Genomic DNA, 17047 nt, shown 5'->3' on the forward strand with positions numbered 1-17047 from the left:
CCTGGTTTTTTTTCACCCCACTTGGGGAATCTTAAGCAAGTCTGGGGTGGATGAGGGGAAATCTCCCTTCCTGAGCCTCTCTGTGCCTTCATATGGATGTGCCCTGCTCTGTGCCTGCCCCATGGCTGGAGTGCGTAGCTTGGGACCCAGAGGGATGCCCTGAAGTTTGGGTGTCTCTGGCATTCCCCAGTGTCCTGCTATAGGAATGGCTTCCAATGGGGCTCCTCTGCCCTGATCAATGGGGGTTGCTGCTCCCAGCCTGGCTGTGCTGGATGTGCCGTCCTTGGGGTCAGCCATGGGCTGAGCAGGTAGATCACAAATGTGCCAAGCAAACCAATCCTGCAGAGCAGAGAGCTCGCTTAGCCTCAGTGTTAATTAATCTCGGAGCCAATGAGGACGCTCTCATCTGGTCTTTACTTCATCCATAACCCAGAAATCTTCAAAATTATGTCATTTGTTCAATACAGACGAAATTAATTACTCTGGGAAACAGGCAACAAGTTGCATTTCGGCTGCTCCTTATCGCGTAATCAAATCTACAAAGTGCTTTTCTGTGCAGCCGCAGTGGCAGCGATGGGATTGCCTGCAGCACTCGTGAAATACTGAGCAGCATCCTCCATAAATCTGGCACGGTGCTGACTCTTACAGGAAACCTATGGCTGAGTGTAGGGCTGGGGAGGGGGGAGCTCTGCATGTGCCCATGGGCAGCATCTGGGTGCTCAGTGCCCTAATTTGGCCCTGAAGCTGCTAGATCTGTCCTTGGACCTGCTGTTTACTGTGGGTGACTTAAAAAAGCACAACCCTACACTGGTTTGTTTGCTAAAATGGCAGTAATGAGATGAAAAATGTCGTAGCTGAGATGAAGGTGGTTGTGGTCGGGCTGCGTTGGGGCCTTTATCCCAGCTCTGAGCTCACCTGGACCGCAGGCGGTGTCAGATCTATTCGGAGAAGATAGAAATGTAATTTCTCTCTGCCCTATCAATTTAAATAAATTAACTATTAGATTAGCTGCACTTAAAACAAAACAAGAAATCAATGGCACCGACCTCAGCTGCAATGAAGCCATGCTTTGCACTGCTAAACCTGCAATGGCCAAAGGTCCCCAGGAAGGTGGGGGTTGGGCTCTGGACCCCCCTGCCTATGGCTGGGGGTGGGGGAAAAGGCAGCGGGGCTGTCTGTGCTGCTGGGGTGGTGCTGTGCAAAAGGGTGCAGGGTTTGCAAAGGGATCCTGCTGCGCTGCTGCTGTTTGCTTCTCCCAGCGGGTGCTGAGCAGGATCCAGGTGGGTCTGGGGGTTCCCTGCTGATGCTGCTCCAGGAGGAGGAGGAGGAGGGTGGCCACTGCGCTGCCTCCCCTGCTGCCCTCACCGCATTGATCCGTAGCGGTCCTGCTCTGATGAGATGTGTGAAGCAATCGATCCACCTGCAGCTCTGCAAGAGCCTGCAGGCAGGGTTTCAACCTCTGCGTCCCCTGCTGCTGGGGTCCCACGGTGCTTCTGGGGGGGGGTGGTGAGGTGCCGGCAGATCTCCTGTGTGTGAGTGGGGCTCTGAGCATACCCGTGCTGCCCAGTACGTCCCATAGTGTGCCCTGCTGCCAGCATGTCCACAGCCTTCAGCCAGGAGTGATTTCTCTGAGTAATGCAGGTAAATGGCCCTGTCTCAAAAAGGAGAAGGGCTGTGGGGACGCACCCATGGCATCCTCTTGCTGTCTGTGTAGTGCTCACATCGAGGCATTGCTGGAGGAAAGGTGCAGCCCTGGCTCACTTTGTTCTGGTGATGGAGACTAATTTGGTTACTAACTGACCTCTTTAGCTGCATTAACAAGCTGAAATCTGATGGAAAAGGCAAAAAAAAATAGTCTGCCTCCTCTGCATCACTAACAGGAGACTTTATCAGACTTGCCACAACTCAAAAGATTCACATTGAAGGGCTCATTTATAAAGGAGGGGAATGAGAGAAAACATTTGGCCCAGAGGGAAGCAGGGAAGGAATTTCAGTCTCCTCTCATCTTTCATCATTTGCCTTCTCCCTCTCCTGTCTTGGCAGATCTAGTATTTTGCTTTGTCTCCTTCAGGTGACTAATCATTAGACTAATTAGGAGTTAATCAATGTTTAATTAAAACATAGCTGTTAATTACCGGCGGTGCTGGTGTAGGTTGGATGTGAGATGTTGCGGAGGTATTTTAGGGGCAGTTGATAAGAACTCGGCCTCTCATTGCTCCTCTCCCCCCACTGAGCTCTCCCCGGGGCCAACCCTATTGCCCTATGGATGTCAATGGGGATGTGCTTAGTGCTGGGCTCAGGCGTTGGGCTGGAGATGTTTGCTTGCTTAATGTCTCTGGCTATGCTTTTTCTGAGGGGAAGAACCCAATAACTTTTTTTTCCCCTTGCTACCAAGAAGAAGATGCTGTCAACAGAGCAGGGGTTTAGTGATTTAGATGGTGACAGCGCAAGGGAAGGGAGCTATGTTTAGAAATAATTGCTTTGTCTTTTGCAGAGGTATTAGTGCTACCATGCTGGCAGCCTCAGGAATTAGCAGAAGGTATTGGTGACATAAATACAGAAGGAAAATTATTGCTGCTTGTAATCACTTCCCTGTGTGCGTGCGGTGGGAAGGGGTGAAGGGAGTGGGATGGGAGCTGGGGAGTGGAGTGCGTTTGGGAAGCGCCCACTGCCTTATTGGACTCAATGACAGTGAGTAGAACCTGACATTTAGCTTCTAAAATATCATGAGATGTCCAAGGAAGGAGCTGGGCTGGAGGGGGGCTCGTGGTGTTCCTGGTTACCAGCTGTGTGCAGGGATGGCCTGTGGCTGCTGGCTGCATGCAGGGCTGCATGCTGTGCAGTGCTCAGGGCTGGGTTGGTCCCAGCAGCCAGCATGGGGGGAGAGCTGCAGTGTGGATGGATGGATACACTCTGAGGGTCTTGTGGGGAGGGTGCTGGGTGTCCTGCTGCTCCCTGCCCAGGCTGAAACTGGGGCTGAGTGGCAAAGCAGAATGGATGAGCTGCCACAACACGTTGGCCATGAGAACAGGGCTGGGTGACAGCATTGCAGGTCAGCACTACCTGCCCACTGTGAGACATGGCAGCCCCACAACAACCTGTCCCACACAGTGCAGCCTCCAGCACTGGGAAGGATCTCCAACAGAACGTGGCTGTTCGTGCTCTCAGATATCAAACCCTGTGCAGAATATTAAATAATTTCCTCTCCAACGATCACGGTGAATTTAATTAGCTCTTGTTCCCCTGATAGAGTTGTCTCTGTGTTCCCAAAGTGCTGTGCTTGGAATGAAGGGGGTGGCAGCGTTGCATGGAGGGGCAGCTCCTCTCCATCTCCCATCCTCAGCTGCTGTTTGTTGCTCTGTTTTTCAACTTTGAGAACCTCAGAGCAAAGAGAGAGGGTGGAAGAAAATCCCTCCCCTTTGGAAGAGGGCTGTGGCTGCATCCCCAGCACGGTTTGTTCTTTGCAATGGCACACTGAGAGCTGGGAATGGTGCGATGCCCAGGAGTCAATGGGGAATGTAATCTTCAAGCAGGAGGTGGGGATGTTGGGTGGCACGGCGTGTCAGCAGGCAGTCCTTATCGGGATGAATGGGGCAGTGCTGCTTTCCCGGCGCTCCTCCTGCCTCGGTTGCTGTGCAAAATGCAAAATAAATAAATACACACACACCTGATTTAGCAGTGATTAATTTGCATAATTAGCACCGTGTCAAATCACGGCGCCGAGGCGCACTTTGCTCCAGGTGTTTGCGGGGATGCCTTCCCAGGCTCACCTCAAAATGAGGTTATTCTGCTGTTTGGCTGCCTTGCGTGGATGGAACATTATGGGATGGTGGTGTTGGGGACATGGAGCTGTGCCAACCCGTGTGTCCCTGTGGGTGTCTGCCTGCCCTGGAGCCAGGGGTGAGCTGAGAGCACAGGGATGGAGCCAGGCAACAGAGCTGCTCTGACAGATGCTGAGCTTGCTCTATGAAGTGGCTGCAAAGATCCCACAGGTGCAGCAGCACCGCATCAGGAATGTAACAACATGTGATGCTTCAGAACGTGTCACACTGTGGGCAGCTCCAGTTCCACGCTCTCCCTCCTCCTCCCTCTGTAATGGATATCAGATTGTTCTGGTGATCTTAGTGTTGCTGGAGTAATTGACTGATGCAGTGCAATGCTCGCTGATTTAATAAGTTTGTTAGTGTAGTAGAGGCTCAGGGTTTTGCTGTTAATGTGCAGTGACAATTATGTTTTAGATTTGCTCATTACGTTGCATAACTTGGCTATGAAATCTATCACAAATTGGTTTTGAAAAAGCATTATTTCAGAGTGCATTAGCATGGGCTCTCTCTCCTTATCCCTCTGGTGCAGGAGAGCTCTTTGCAGGCTGCACTCGCCCACGACCAGGCGTGTAGTTACTTTCTGTACAGTTATTACACGCTCTGCTTTGGGTTTTTGTGGGTCAGGGCTTCTGACATTGCCATCAGCACATCCTGGCCCTTCCACACCTCACCCCACCCTATAGGGGCTGTGCAGGTACCTGGTGTTCTGTGGGGGCAATGCCTTTGGGCACAGCATGGGCCGTGCACCCGCATGCAGGGGGCTGAACACAGAGCTGTGGGACTCAGTGGTTGCCCAGCATCACCTGTGCAGGCACTGTCTGTGTAGTCAGTGCTCTGGAAGGGGGTGGGCTGTATTTGGGCACCTGGAAGTTGGGGGTCCTCAAGAGCTCGAGCCACTGTGGGTGACTTGAGAGAGACCTCCTCCTGTCTCCTCGTTTTGAGCAAGTTTCTGCATCTCAAAGGCAATCCCTGCAGGGCTGGAGCTCAGTACTGCCCTTGTTTGGGTGCTGCAGGAAGAGCAGGAGGGTCATGATGAGGGGACAAGAGGATTCCTGCATGCTGTGGTTTTGCTGCAGCTCTGGTTTATAGAGTCTGAATCCAAGGAAAACCCCAGGCAGAGCCACAACAGGTTTCTTTTCCAGTTGCAGCTATGGAAAGGAAAACAGCCCCATCACTATGGATAAAAAAGCAACAGTCATTTAGCAACTCTGCTTCCCTCCAAACGGAGGCTCTAAATGGCAAATAGGCTGTGAAATAAGCTAAGAAAAACAAATATTTTTTTCCAGATTAATACATGTTCCTTCTGGTTCACATCACAGCCTTGCCAAGAGGCAGGGTTCTATTGACTTGTGTTTTCCAAACCGCCTCTCCTACCTCAGCATCACTCCACGCTGCCTTCCTTTCCCACTCCTCCTCCTCCTTACCCTGGAAGCAACGAGGTGGGCTGCTCTGTGGGGCCGGGGGGGTGGCTGCATGCAGCCCTGCACAGCGTGGGGTTGCTTAGCAATCCCTCAGCACCGCTGGCTCCTGCACTGAATGGGGCTGTGCTGAGCATGGGGCTGTGCTGAGTGGGCCCAGCTCTGGGAGCAGCTCAGGGCTTTGATGTGCAGTGAGGTTTTGCAGAGCGCCTCTTTCTCCTGCGTTCCCACTTCTGCATTCTCTAAATGTGCTGCCTAAAGCATCTTCAGCCTCAGCCAACCGTGAGGAAGCAGCACGGAGGGGCAGAGCAAGGAGTGTCCTGGTAGGGCTGGCAATGAAGGCCGTGAGGTGCTGTTCATGGCCGTGTGCGTGTCATGCAGAATGGAGGTGAGATGGATGGGTGCATGTTGCACTCTGTGCTCACACTGCTGCTCTGTGTAACCCCGATGATGTCCTCCGTTCCTCAGAGCCTTTGGAGGAAGGAGAAAATGTGTGGCGGTGGTGTCAGGGTGCCACGTGGGGATGTAGCAGAATGCAAACGCATCTTATGATGGTGCTGAGCTGCGGTGAGATCGTGCATCCCGCTGGTGAGCCAGAGGAGAAGGGGCAGCTCTGTGGGACCTCCTGCAGGCCGTGCTTTGTAGAATCCTGTAGTGCAGAAATGAACCGGGCTTCCAAGAAGGCAGAGGGGCTGGGGGAGCCTGAGGGCTGCTGCCGTGTAAGACGGGAGGAACTGAGGAAGGATTGTATCCCACTGCTATGGGCATGTCGAGATCGCTGCCCCGTGCTCCCTCCGCTGGGGTGGGTGAGAAATACACGAGGCCACTTCTCGCAGGGCTGGTGCTGCTGAACGCGTCTTAACGCAGAGCTAAAGCCCTTGGGACAGCTCGGTGCTTACCGATCTCCGCAAGTGGGCAATGCCTCGCTGCGGAAATAACCTCCGCGCTTGACACTGCTGTAACGTGTTCGTTCTCAGGGCAGAGATGGGGAAAAAGCCGGCTCTTCTTGCAGGGCGGAGGTGGGAGCGTGCCGGGCTCGTTAGGAGCACGCTGCCGAGGTGGGAGCGAGCCTCGACGGCTGGGACCGCGTGCTGCTGGGGGTGGGAAACCGCGGTGGGAGGGGGCGTGCTGGGCGTGCTGCGCTGCTTTGGTGGGGCGCACCGTAGGGTGGGAGCGAGGGGGATCCCGTCCTCACGGTGGGAACCCCGCAGTCCCTGCCCTCGCTCGGTGCCGAAACCGTCACGGCGGAGCAGCGCGGCCGAGGGCGGGGAGAGGAGGCGGGGGCCGGGGGCGCCGGGGCGGGGGTGGCGCGGCCGCACGTGCTCCCTCCCCCCAGCCCCCATCCCCGCGGCTCCGGGGGCGGGCGCGCTCCGTTCTCTTTCGTTCGGCGGCTCCGGGGGCGGCGGCGGCGCGGGCGCAGCCGCGTGCGAGGCGAGCCCAGTCGGTACCGCGCCGCCTGCTGCCGCCGGGCCGCCCGCTGCTGGGAGATGCCGCTCGGCGGGTGGGGACCCGCGGCTGCCTTCAGCCTCCGCCGCCGCCGCGGGGACCTCTGAGCGCGTGAGTCACCGGGAGCCGAGGGGGCGGCGGTCGGGCGGTACCGGGGAGGACGAGAGGGATGCGGGGAGGCTGCGGGGAGATTCCGGTGGGGTGACCCTGGGGGGCTGCCCCCACCGGCAGCGGGAGGGCGCGGGGCCGTTGCGAGCCCCGGTGCCGATGGTGAGCGCAGCGGTTCGGCTCGCTGGGAGGCGGCGCGGCATCGCGCAGCGCAGCGCCCGGTGCTTTGCAGTAGGAAGTTTCTCCCCTGCGCGTTGCGGCCGTGCTCTCCGGGCAGTCCGATTTCCCCGGCTCAGGTGCATCTGTTAATGAAATCCGGCTGTTCCTGAGGCTGTCTCTCTAAGTTAGCGTCTGCAGCGTTTTATTTGCCTGCGAAAGAATCCTGGCACAACTTCTCATTAAGTTTGCGTTAGAGGTTCTTAATGGATGTCTTAATTAGGGACTGTTGTGGAAGGGAATATTATGCTAATTAACATCACACCCTCTAGGTGAAGATGAATTGTAATGAAAAGTCAGGCGAGGTGGCACTGGGATTGATGGGGAGGAGGAGGAGGAGGAGTGGGGCTGCGGTGGGGGGTGCTCTGTGGGCAGCGTTGGTGTGGGGAAGGGGTGCACCGAGCAGATGGGTGCAGGACGTGCAGCTTTCCTTGTGCTGAGGTGCTGTGCTCAGGGCTGTCTGTGCGTGGAAGGAACGAGGGCCTTCTAGAGTCACCTGGCTCATTGGTGCTGCGTGGGTAAATACCCAGCGCTGTTGTTCAGCCCTCTGTATGTCAGTGATGCTCTGTCGGTGCGTGCGCCTGCAGCAGTGTGCGGTGTTGCGTCCGAGCGCTTCAACGCGGATGCTCCAGGTAAACAAATGTAGTGTTAGGGCTGGGAGCACTGGGTAGGGCTTGGGGGTATGGCCCCGTCCCCATAGCCTCTGTGGGGTTGGAGAGGCTGCGGTAGGGAGTGTGGCAGCAGGGATTTCTTGGCTTCTCACTCCAGTAAGCATGACATTAACACAGCGGCTATTTTCGGCTGCCTTTTGGGAAGGATTGGAGCTCGCTTGCTGCCTCCGTGGAAGCCTGGCCCTGAGCGGGGGTGTTCCCCACTGTGTGTGGTGCCACGTGCGATGCTTGCAGTGGGGCATGGTGTATGGCTGTGCCCTGGTGGTCGGGGATACCCCACACCATCTCCCTGCCCACTGCTCTCCTGGCTGTCCGGAGGGCTGTGTTTTATCACAGCCTCCCCACACTGCGTGCTGCCGCTGCTTTATTTGCGTGCCTGAAGGCTGCATTCAGTCTGGAGGCCTCGTTCTGTTGGGTGCTGTGCAAATGCAGATTAGGACGGTCGGTTCCCCAAAGAGCTTCCAGGCTTCTGGCTAAAATGGCTGAGGCGTGATCAAACCGCACAAAGCCTCACAAAGCGAGAAACGAAGGCTGGGTGTTTTTTTTTTTCATCCCCCCTCTGTATAATAGATGGAGCAAATGCTCAGAGTTTGTAATTTGTGCAGAAGGCTGAATGCAGCGGCTGGGCTGGCAGGGCTGCTCAGAGCTGGCCAGTCGCTGGGAACTTGTTCTTGGCTCTGGGGAGCCGTGCAGAAACCTCTGTTTGTTCTTTTGGAGAAACAGACATCTGGTTTTTTCTGTACTTATTTGTCTGTTTTCCTCCTTTGAAGCCATGGGTGGGATTGCTCAGCGCCACGGAAAGCTTTGGCACAAGGGCACGCACAAACGCTTTGCTGCGGCAGTGGATAAACTCCTGCTGGGGTTACAGCGAGGGCTTTTGGGGCACAGCGTTAGGGTCGTCTCTTGGGGTTGCAGGTGTTGGGCATTGAGCTGGAAAGGTGGTTCCAGAGTGTGGTTCCAAGCATGCAAACCTGCTGGTGGCTGCTGCGGTGCCATTCTGTTCTATTGCTGCTTTTCCGAATGGGAGAGGGACCCTGGGAGGGTTCAGGTGATGTTTCCAGCCCAAAGGAGGGGAACCTCTTCCTCTACATTTGCTCTCCCAAGCCCTCCTATAAACTCAGTGTGTTCCCCACTTCGGCAATGCCTTTTATTGACTACTTCTTTCCCAAACAAAGAGCTTCTCCCCTACTTGCGTGTATTCCTCCATCTGCCCCCACCACAACGTGTCATCCTTAATGGCTGCATGCACATCCCGGGCGCTGAGGTGCCGTGCAGCTGGCACAGTGCTGTGCTAAGAGCTGCCTCTGTGCTGCTGCTGATTGCAATGCTGCACCACCTCAACCACAGAGCAGTGGCTGCTCTCCATCCTGGCCATAGCTTTGCTTTGCTGCGATGCCTCGAGGTGCCCCGGGTGTCCCCGGATGGTTGGGAGTGCAGGGATTGGGTGTCCCCATTGAGAGCTGCATCCCCAGCAGCTCATCCAGCATGGGCTGCATTTGCTTGTTTGGTGTGTAAGTGAAGGTTTTAAAGTGTGTGCGTTTATTAACTGAGTTTATTGTCACAATTTCTCTGACGGATCAGATGGCGGTGGATAAATGTCTCTGAAGGTTACTGAGATAACACGAGGCGTGAGGGAAGTTCCTTCATTTATGTGAGCACTTTTAATGTATGGTATTAGGAGGTGAGAGCGTGCTGAATCATCACTTCATGCAAACGACTTGCTCTGTGGAACAAACAGCCGTGGCAGAGGGAGGGCAGCTGGTGGTGGGCCTGAGGCTGTGGGCTCAGCCGCACTGAGGGATGCACGGCCCAATCCTGCTGCTCCTTGCACCGCTGCGTGAGCATCCCCAGACTCCTTGCAAAGGCTGAGAGCTGGGGCTGGTGTGAGTGCAGGAGCCTGTTTGGTTGCAGGAGGATGGAGTTGTTGCGGCACAAAGGAGAACCTGGGTGAGGGATGGGGGCAATGTGTGTTGCAGGGATTGAGGCTGGGTGCAGCCTCCTGGTGCCGGGTACGGCTCTGTGATGCGCTCACTCTGCTGAGCCTCTTGCTCTCCCATTTGAGCAGTGCTGTAGCGCTTCCATTGCTCACCAACAGCCCCACGTGCCCATTTGAGGCCGCCCTGACCCACTCGTGCCCCCAGTTCTGTCCCCACTCCTGGCCCTGTTACGGCTCCTTGTCAAGGTAACACAAGGAACGCTGGAGCAGGTCGTGTGCATTGCTCGATGTTTAGAGCAACTCGAAGTATCGAACCAGAGGAAGTCATTACAACCAGAATTTATGGAAGCGATAAAACAACTTTTGACACCGGGTTCACCTCCCGCGTGGCCAGAGAGAGGAGATTTGCCTCCTGTCAGATGGATAAACAATTAATTGGGAAGCGGGGAGCCGGAGAAAAAGGAGTTTTCCAGATTTCCCAACTCGGATTCAGGCCGTGGGTGAGGCAGGGATGTGAGAATCTGAGATCTGCTTCTGAAATGGTGACCTCGATAAGGCGCGCTCAGATTCCTGAACCGTGGATGATGCTTCCTTTGCTGAATAAATCTCCTTTTAAATATAGCACTCGTTCCTCGATATTTCTGCTCCCAACGTGTTTAATGGAGCTTTGCTTAATAATCTGCTTCAAAATGCTGACTCCCCCCCCCCCCCTCCCATCGGGTTTTAATTGAATTCTAATTTCTGTTCAGAACCGCCTTAAATGAAACGAGTTTAGAGGGGGAAAAAACCCCACCAGCCAACCAAACAGTAAATAATAAATATCATTCACTTAGCCTCGACATAAGCTGTGGAAATAAAGAATTTAAGTCGTTGCTTCAATCTGCATGCAGCACGTCCCTCTGCCAGCAGCACAACAGGCCTTTGGTGGAGCGCGGTGCTGGCGTGTGTTCAGCAGGAGGAGAGGGATGTGGGGCTGCTCCGTGCCCCAGCCCACGGCAGGGATGGGGGGGAGACTTATGGTCCCCCCTCACTCTGTTGATGGACAATTAAAAGTGCTTCATGGCTGGGAGTGAGCAGCGCCTGCGAGCAGCAGTCGGAATAAATCCATCACTTTAGGCCTTAGGGGGGCCAGGGGGAACTGCCAGCTCCATCTGCAGTCCCTAAACCCTCCCTGGCCATGGGGCTGTGTGCCCAGGGGGTCTCTGTGCCCGTTATCTGGGGGCTGAGCTGACTTTGTGGAGCACTGGGTGCTGCTTGTTCCCAAGTCTGCCACCAGTGCTGTTGCTCTGTCGGATGGCAGCGGTGCATCTCACCGCTGTTGTTTCGACTGATGGAAAAAGAGCTTGTTTCAGTGCAACCTTCCAACACAGCGTGTGGGTCTCGGGGATATACAAGGTGAACCCAAGGCCGGGTGACACCTCCTGCTGGGGCTGCAGCCCTCATGCACGCTGCTGGGCTCTGCAAAGCCCAGGTCACCATCGGTGTATTGGTGCAGCGCTGCAGCTCTGGTGCACGGAGAGCTCTGGGTGGGCAGGTGTTGCATGGGAAGGTGCTGATGGGCAGATCCAGGTGAGGATGTGTGCACTGTGTGGATGAGGGCTGAAATGATGTGACGCAGAGCCAGGTTTTTTGGGTGTTTTTTTTTTTGTTTTGTTTTAAATAAAGCTATCTCCAGTATATTGCAGAAGTAATTAGGAATCCTGAGCTGGCTGTATCTCGATCTTTATAGCAACATAGCTGATAAAGCATGATTCAGGGACCTCGTTATCTTTTTTTAAAGAAGTTTTTATTTAACTTCCGTGAAGTTGCCATGGTTACCCCTGTGCATGGCTTCCATGCCGCTCGCTCCTTAAGTGCAGCTGCTGGCATTAAGAATTAAAACATCCACATTTGGAGCAGCCCCGGCCTCCCCCAGCTGCGATCCCGTTGTGCTGCCGTGTGGGATGCGGTAGAGCCTGGAAGGGGCTCCCCAGCTCCCCCATTGGTTTAGCAAAGCGCTGCTCTTCCCAGCCTAGCAGCACAAATAGTGCGGATGAAGATGGGGTCCGTGACATGGGATGGAGGTGTTTGTGCAAAGCTGCATTGCTGCCTTTGGAAGCGTGGAGCAAAGATGCAGTGAGGGATGGGTTGCAGTGGTGGTGTCACTGGGGCCGGTGTCTGGTGGGGGGGCTGAGTCCTTGCTCTTTCCTGACCCCCACTGATGCTCCATCAATGGGTGCTGTTGCCTCTGGGTTGCTGCCTGTGGGTGATGCTGAAAAGTGACACAGGATGGAGCTGGTGCCAGGGTATCCCAACTCATTCCATCCTGCAGCTGTTGGGGCCTCGCCGTCTGGGAGCATTGGCTCCATGTGCTCCAGTGAGCCCTGCCCCATCCCTGTGTGTGCAGCTGTGGGGTGTGGGGTTGGTCTGCTCCTACAGTGATGGCCATAACAGAGGTGTTTTGTTGAGTTTGGCACAGCCGACGAGTTGCAGAGCTGGAAAGGCAGGCGATGACCCCATATGGCTGTGGGATGCGATGCTGGAGGGTTCTCAGCCTCCATGGGGGAAGATCCCTGTGCAGCTGTTCCAGCACTGGGGAGGGCTGTGGTTTTGGCAGGTAGGGGCTGTGCTGCTCCATGGGCAGGCGATGCAGAGCCGCGCTGTATGTGTGTGTGTGCATGTCTGAACTCTGTCCTCGTTGTGTCCGTCAAAGTTCCGCCTTGCCGCCCCTCCTGCTCCCCCAGCTCTTCTCAGCAGCTGAAGGTGGGAGGTGTGTGGGAAGGTGGGAGGCAAAGCTGCACCCGGAGCACTGCTGGGGGTTGGGGTGTGCAGGTGGTGCCAGGGGGCTGCGCTCCCTATGGAGCTCTGTGGGTCCTCCATGTCCCTCAGGTGAGGGGAGCAGATCTGCTTGTTTGTCTCGCCCGTCTTCCTCCTCCCCCCCCCCCTTTCTTCCTTCCTTCCTTTCTTTTCCCTCTTCTCTGTTTTCCCTCCTGATGAAAGATTTTCTTGCAGTGTCAAGGCAATGTGACCTGGTTCCGTAATAAAGAGGAGGCTTATTAGAATTAAAGCCCAACAGTGTTAAAAAAGCAATCTTTGCAAGATTGAGGCCATGGGGGAATTGTAAATTCTCCGCAAAGACCTCATTTAAAGACTGGGCTGGAAACACATGCAAACACACGCGCTGCAGCCTGCCATGCACGGGGAAGTTTGGTTCTAAGGAACACTGGAGAGGGCGAAGGGAACCGAGGCCGGGACCCCCCTACCCCATCAGCAGCTCCTCTCCCTTCTCCTCCTCCTGCTAATGTTCTCCCCTCGGGCTCTGGCTGTAGTGTGGGCTGCTGCTGCGTTCCCATTATCAGGTGTGGGAAATGAATGTGAAACAAGCGGTGTATGTGTCAGAACGGCCCCGAACCTCCCGCTGTCCGCAGAGCAGCAGTCCTTTCCATTCCCCACGGTGGTCTGTTGTCATGATTTGCTGTTATCTGTCTAATTAGAAAGTAAGCTCTCCTGGCAGGGAGCGCGGCTGCTTCTCTGGCTCTGAGTGCCGCGCACACCTGTGGTGCGGGATAAATGAGGATATCTTAAGCAAGCAAAAGGGAATGTTGATTTATGAATGTTCATCAGCTCTCCTGCCCAGGGCTGAGGCCATGGGGGCCCACGATCCCCTGCCTGCGCTGTGCATGCATGCAGGCTTAGGGTGCGGGAGTGCTGGATCAGCAGCTGAGGGGGGGCTGAGGTCAGCAGGGGTGCTATTGGGGGAGAGGGTGCTGCAAGTTTGGGGCTGGGGATGCAAGTTTGGGGCTGCGTGTGGTGCTGCTGGGATGCAGCTGCCTCTTCTCTCTATGCTGCGTCCCAGCACTGCTGGGGACAGCCGAGGTGGATGTGCTGGAGGGACAATTGCATGTTTGCCAGTGGATCTTGTCAACGAGTAGGACACGGGAAAGCTTTTTCATTAAAGCGTTGGGGGGGAAGCACAGAGCAGTTAAGTTCAGTGCCTGCGCTGTGCTCCCATAATATATGGCGCGCAGTTGAGCTGTAGCCTTCACTGTCATCCCTGCCCCTGGATATTTATAGCTCAGCAGACCTGCACGCACGCAGCCCGATGCTGCACCAGGAGCAGAGCAGGGCAGGGGCTGAGCACAGTGCCCTGTGGGGCAGTGCAGTCCCAGCAGTGCCCTGTGGGGCTCATCCTGCTCCATTGAGGTGTGGGGGGGGTGGCAATGCTCTTGGAACCAGGCAGACCCTCACGGTGCAGGATGGCACAGCGCAGGCTGCTGTCATTGTCCTCAGCACACGGTGAATCTGATGTCTGGTATGGGAGCCCTTCACTTCAGGATAAATGGCCTTTCCTTCAGAGCTGGCATGAGTTACTCTGATGTTTTGCTCCTCAGCAGAGGTGGGCAGGGGAGGGCTGGGTATTATATTGGGCGATAGGTAGGAGAAGCAATCTCTGGGAGGCCATCAATTTGGATTAAGCTTTGTGGACTGGGATGGAGGGTAATCACCATCCTTCATTGCGGAGAGGTAAGAAATAAGTCAGCTCCTTTATGGATCATGATAGCTGGATACAAGCAAGACCTGCTACAGGCATGCATTCTACCCCTGGGCCAGGGACAACCCGGGAGGGTATAAAGCCAAAGGGTGAGACCACAGCCGTCCTGGTCCCTGAAACCCCCTGCAATGGGCAGAGCTGGTGGGCCCTGAGAGCAGCGTTCTGCACGGCATCCACCTCCCTCCACCCACGCATGCCCACGTGCAGGCAGCAATGAAAGGCTGAGCCCAGTAAACAGCAAATGGAGAGCAGGAGAGGGAAATGGGGCAGCGGGGCTGGGGGCTGCAATGGGGAGAGGTAGCAGCTCCGACCCCATTGCCTGGAACCCTCCCCCCCCCCCTCCGTCCCTTTTGTTTGTACTTTTATTTTATTTTTTCCCTCCTTAATCTAAGTGCTTCGTTTTCCAGAAGCTGTCATTTTACATAAACCTCTCAGCGAGGTACATCCATTCCCACTGCCAAAATCTCCATATCAAACACTTGTAACATGCCGCCGAGCTGACAGCCCTGCCGATGCGTGCTCCGCTCCGTTACAAAGGGATGCTGCGTCGGGGAAGGATATAAATACACGCATCGAGATGGCACACAGTGCTCTCGTTCCCCCTGTTCTCTTGCTGCCCATCTGAAACATCCCCACGGAGGTGCCTGTACCCCCCCAGCAATGCAGGGAGCAGAGATGGTGGTGATGTGAGGGCACCGGGCAGCAGGGGTTGGAGCTGGGGCTGCAATGGGCTGCAGTGTGCCTTGAAGTCCATGCACGCCCCAGGATCTCAGGGAGTCTTTTTGCAGCCTGGATGTGGCTCTGTGTGCACCTTCTGCCTTGCAGTGTGCGCGGGTTGGAGAGCATCCCAGCCATGCTGTGCCGTGGGTTCCTTATTTGTACAGACATGGTGTGCTCTGGGCACAATGTGTCCCCTCTGTGCTGTGGGTGGCTGTAGGGTCCCTGGTGTGGGGCTGGGGAACTGTCCTTGTAGGTGTCGTGCAGCGTGGGGCTGCTTGGCATGAAGCTGTTTTCTTGCCCCCAGGCCCATTTTATTGGGAGAACAGGGATGGAGGAGGAAGAAAATTCTTCCCTTCTGGATGATGTTTAAATCCAAACCCAAGTCTCTATTTCTCTGCGAATGAGAAAGGTTGAAAAGCAAAATGCTCTCCCCATCCCCCTCCTCCCCACCACATCTTATCGATCTTGCAACGGATGAACAGAATCATTCCTTCTTGGGATTCCCTTCCCTCCTCTTTGCAAAGACGTTGCTGCTGTTCCCATGGCACTGCAGCAGCGCTGTGGGCTTTGGCCATCCCACATGGGGAGACACCCACGGTTGGGGCTTCTGGGGCTGTGAGTCCTCCTGTACCATGATGGCTTCGGGGGGGCTGGTGCTGACCCCAGGGGCTGGGAGGGGCTCCAGGGTAGCAGAAGGGAGTGGAGGGCACGGGGTGATTGGGACCATGGGCTGCATGGCTGGGGAGGGAGTGGTGTGAAGGACAGCAAGCAATGGGAGCAGCCGAGCAGACACACTCCTTGTGTTTCTCTCCTCATATAGAAACTGGAGCTCTCAGAGCAGCCTAAAATAGATGGGAACTGCTGGTGGGAGCAGTGGGGGCTGTGCTGCTGCGGGGTGGGAGCTGTGGGAACATGCGTGCCAGGCAGGGTGGGTGCTTGGGGCTCTGTGTGGTGCAGCAAGGCTGGTTACCCCCCCCACACCTTCCCCCATGCTGATGGGTCTGGTACCATCGTTGCCCCTTGGGGAAGGCCTGGGGAGGCTGCTTGGGCAGTGGTTGCTGCTGGCAGGGCGCAGATCCCATCGTTGGTCATGTTACGCGTTCAGGTTTCTGCCTGTATTTCTCCCTTATGGAGAAACTTGACGTGGGAAATATGAGAGTTGGTTTTGTTTTTTAAATGGCTTTTAATTGAGTCCCTTTCTGCACGCACAGTGATACATTTTGCAGCACCTCTATGCAGATCCATGCAGGGCCTCCCCAGTGACCCCAACCCGTGCCCATGCTGGGATGCTGCTGGATGCTGCTGCCTGGTGCTGCTGCCCGATGTTTTCCCATAGGGGAGGGCTGGGCTCCTGCAGGCAGAGTTGAGGAGTGTTCCTCTCATGGGCGATGGGAAGTTTTTGTACACGCTGATTAACTGCCTCCCTCTGATGTGACATGGCAAGATAAAATATGAGCGGCCGCATTCTTTGACTTAAAACTTAATTAAAACTATATATCAAAAACGTAAGACCCCAGGCTTAATAAAACCTGATAAAATTATACTAATACACTTCAATTTCAATCCAAGGCTCCCTGATGGAAGAGCGTGAGAGGCAGAACCCATAACTAGATTAGAACCACCTCCTATGCAATATTTATGGTGCTGTCCTGCTTGAGATGCATGGCCTCCGAGGAAGGGCCGGGCACTGTGATGAAGAGGAGGTGTCAGCACAGCTTATGTGGAGATAGGAGTGAGGGCAACAATATGCAAGCAGACAGCAGAGACTGCCTGCTGCAGGGTGGGGGGGTAGGGGGGAATGCAGGGCTGGTGCTGCTGGTTCTGTTGGTGGTGTTACTGGGCACCAGGCATGCACAAGCAGCGGTTGTGGAGCTATCAGCTGGCATTGGGACTGCTGAGCTCTTGTGCATCCCTGTGGTTGGGGCTGGTGCTGCCCAGCAGGGGGGGTCTGGGGCAGCAGCTGGGGCTCTGTGGTTGGCTCCGCACTGAGGGATGTTGTGAGGCTCCAGCCTGAACTCTTTCAGCCTCTCCTTCACCTCTCAGCCTCCATTTCACATGGCTGTGGTGGCCGTTGCTCTCCTCTCTGCTTTGGCAGCTCTCCCAGCAGTGCATTTCCCTGCTTCCTCTTTGGCTGCTGGGCTCAGACCTGGCTTTCAGGGCTATCTCCAGGGCCAGGT

General features: G+C 55.5%; 1 protein-coding gene across 14 annotated transcripts in view; it reads left to right on the top strand.

The window, feature by feature from the left end:
- Window positions 1-17047, top strand: part of RBFOX3 (RNA binding fox-1 homolog 3) — a 108258-nt gene that overhangs the window by 17613 nt on the left and 73598 nt on the right. For 4 of the 14 annotated variants that reach the window (XM_072352070.1, XM_072352078.1, XM_072352065.1 and 1 more), the window contains exon 1: window positions 6615-6799. The exons of 4 other annotated variants lie outside the window; for them this stretch is intronic. The gene's annotated coding sequence lies outside the window, so the exon portion shown is untranslated. Of the gene's footprint in view, window positions 1-6614; window positions 6800-7513; window positions 7645-17047 lie in introns of those variants that run through there. 6 more of the 14 variants (XM_072352075.1, XM_072352072.1, XM_072352067.1 and 3 more) reach the window with 3 other exon arrangements.

The sequence above is a fragment of the Excalfactoria chinensis genome, chromosome 17 (genome assembly GCF_039878825.1).
Source record: "Excalfactoria chinensis isolate bCotChi1 chromosome 17, bCotChi1.hap2, whole genome shotgun sequence".
In the NCBI taxonomy this organism is placed as follows: domain Eukaryota; kingdom Metazoa; phylum Chordata; class Aves; order Galliformes; family Phasianidae; genus Excalfactoria; species Excalfactoria chinensis.